The sequence below is a fragment of the Octopus bimaculoides genome, chromosome 7 (assembly GCF_001194135.2).
Source record: "Octopus bimaculoides isolate UCB-OBI-ISO-001 chromosome 7, ASM119413v2, whole genome shotgun sequence".
Lineage (NCBI taxonomy): Eukaryota > Metazoa > Mollusca > Cephalopoda > Octopoda > Octopodidae > Octopus > Octopus bimaculoides.
The window spans coordinates 6,458,792-6,462,127 of record NC_068987.1 but is presented as its reverse complement, the minus strand read 5'-3'; the positions used below and the strand labels follow the sequence as shown (position 1 = coordinate 6,462,127).

Below are 3,336 nucleotides of genomic sequence, written 5' to 3'. Positions count from 1 at the left end.
TGGATATGAAAGAAAAAAAAAAACTATGATAATGGCAACAGCTTGGACATCATTAGATCATGAAAATGCTCGTTTCTAATTACCTGTCCTTACATTGACCATTTAGCATCATTAGCATTCAGATTTCTCTATCATTTACATTATTTTTAATTAATCATGCATTATCTCATAGCTTCGAAATTTTGATGATGTTATTGTATGTAATTAGAAGGAGCAGGTGTGATAGGCTGGATCTGGTTGGTAGAACATAAGTCAATCTGGCTGGTAGAACCTATTTGTGCTGGATATGAATGGCTGAAACGCTAAAGTATTAAACATCTTTATTTCCCCCCACTTATACACACATATACATACATCCCCTTTTAACATAATTCCATTACTGCCACCTGCTGACCTCTTTTTCGATTTTAAATGACTGTTATTAGTATTGTATTTTGTATATGTGTGGAAGAGGTAGACCTAGGAAGACATGGGATGAGGTGGTGAGGCCATGATCTTCGGATGTTGGGTCTCATGGAGGCAATGACAAATGATAGAGACCTTTGGCGGTTTGCTGTGCTTCAGGCCAAGTGAAAGCATAGTCGTGGCCAGTACCACTGACATGTAAAAGGAACCCACTACTTTTTTGATTGGAGTGGTTGGCATTAGGAAGGGCATTAACAGTTCCAGTCAAACCGTCTGACCCAGGCCAGCATGGAAAACAGACTCTGAATAATGATGATGATGAAACAGCCAATAGTTCAGAGATTAAGGAATCTCTCCAGATCATGCCATTACTTCTCCACATTGAGAGGACACAGCTCCATTACTTTAGACATGTTGTTAGAAGGTAACTCTGTGACAAACTGGCACCCCATTCAAGGAGACTGGTGAGGTTTTGTTCACTTATAAGCCATGAAGACCAGGTAACTGGCATTATGAATCCTAGAAGTCAAGACAATAATGCCCAGGGATTAATGAAGATGATGATGATGATGATGATGATGATAATGATGGTGTCTACTGATAGAATTTTTCCAGGGTGATTTTGAGGACTTTGTGGGGAAATGTGCTCTCAACTTCAATGAGATTTTCTGTTTTTTTGAGTGGAGGGTGGACCTTTTAGGAAGGGAGCCATTTTATATCTATAGGCCCTTTTTTGCTTTCCTGGTTAACATCTCTTTCTTACTGGTCCTGCATCTGCTTCGCAGTCTTTCAGCCCCAAACACTAACATTTATTCTTGTTTGAGAGTAAGTCAAAATCATTAAATTCTTATAAAAACCAATTTTGCATCCCACTTCCCTACTTTTTAATAGAATTCTTTATTCTTTTACTTGTTTCAACTATCTGACTGCAGCCATGCTGGAGCACTGCCTTTTTAGTCGAATCAATCGACCCCAGGACTTATTCTTTGTAAGCCTAGTACTTATTCTATCGATCTCTTTTGCTGAACCTCTAAGTTACGGGGGGGGGGGCTAAACACGCCAACATCAGTTGTCAGGCGATGATGGGGGGTGACAAACACAGATACACAAACATATATATATATATATATATATATATATACGACGTGCTTCTTTCAGTTTCCCTCTACCAAATCCATTCACAAGGCTTTGGTCCGCCTGAGGCTATAGTAGAAGACACTTGCCGAAGGTGCCATGCAGTGGGACTGAACCTGGAACCATGTGGTTGGGAAGCAAGCTACTCACCACACAGCCACGCCTCTGCCTATGTTTGTGTGTAAATATCTATGAAGTAGATGTGAACATGGTTGTGTGATGTGGTTTTGGGTTCAGTCTCAGTGTAAGGCACCTTGGGTAAGTGTCTTCTGTAGCCCTGGATTTACCAATGCCTCATGAGTGAATTTAGCACATGATGAACTGCGTGGAATCCTGTTGTGTGTATATGTGCACACATCTATGTGTCTGTGTTTGTCACACACCAATACGTAAACAAGCAACAGGGAGAAAAATATAAAATTTAGTAAAAATTAAATGCGAAATTCCTTGAGTATTGATTTCAAATTTTGGCATCAGTTCTCAACTGGTACTTATTCTATCGATCCTGAAAGGATGAAGGGCAAAGTCAACCCGGGACGAACGCGAAGACAGACGAAATGCTGCTAAGCACTTTGTCCATCGTGCTAACGATTCTCTTTTTCTACTCTAGTCACAAAGCCCGAAATTTTGGGGGAGGCGGAGCAGTCGATTAGATCGACCTGAGTACGCAACTGGTACTTAATTTTATCGATCCCGAAAGGATGAAAGACAAAGTCGACCTCGGCCGAACTTGAACTTTGAAGGTAAACACAGACAAAATACCACCAAGCAATTCGTCCGGCGTGCTAACGATTCTGCCAGCTCGCTGCCTTAAATTCCTTGAATATTGAATCATGTTATTATTGTAATATTCCGTATTTATTCGTGTATAAGCCATACACCCTTAATTTAGTGTTAAATCTTGGTAGAAGACTTTTTTTCGTCCCTTCGCAAGTGCTAGCGTTGTCCCCTCCTCCGTGCGTAAGTCACCCCCAGTATTTCTCGTTTTTGCGTTTTTTTCCCCCCCACCACTGTTCACATCAAATATAAAATAGTGCAACTTATACACGAGTAAACACGACGATTGCGGAACATGAGAGAGAGAGCCGTAGATGGAGAGCGTTTACTGCAATGACGAGCAGAAATTTCCATGTTTGTGTTTATATTTCATATAACCTAGTTAGCTCCTATATTTTAATATACTCTTTTTATTTCTGTATCGGCAGGATTTCCTCTTTGGGGAACATTTTTCAAAAGTTACTTGCAAGGGGGTCCGAAAATGCATTTGCACTGGGGACGCCAGTAACCCGAGGACCACCCTACACAGCTACACACACGTACAACCGTGTGGGTTATATATACACGTGCGTTTCTTTCTCCATTTTCGTTCTCCGTTTTATTTTTCTTTCCTTGTCTAGTCTTTCTTTCAGAAGAAGCGTGTGTACTAGAAACGTATAGTTTTCTTTCAACACACCCGCTATTTCCCTTCTCTTTGTCATATCTTTTGCCTCATATACACACGCACACACAGTGAAAGAGACAGAAAAAAAAAAAAAAACTAGCTGCACTAGTAGGCAATGTGTGCCGTCCGGAGCGGCCTCCGGACCTCACAAAAAGCTCATATTGCCTACAGCAGACCCAAAAGTGGTGCCCCTTTAAAAGTGCCGCCCCTAGCTACCCTAGTGAGTAGCTGTCCCTACATCTCATGGGCCCAAAAAGAGGGAAGGAGATGGAGGTAAAGTATGTTTTATTTTATTCAGAACCGTACTTTCCATTGCATGCAACACAGGAATATTAGAAATAAATAAATGACTTTAA

General features: G+C 40.9%; 1 protein-coding gene across 2 annotated transcripts in view; it reads right to left on the bottom strand.

The window, feature by feature from the left end:
* LOC106870669 (sodium-dependent proline transporter) overlaps positions 1 to 3,336 on the bottom strand; it is a 121,427-nt gene that overhangs the window by 114,657 nt on the left and 3,434 nt on the right. The window lies entirely within an intron of this gene.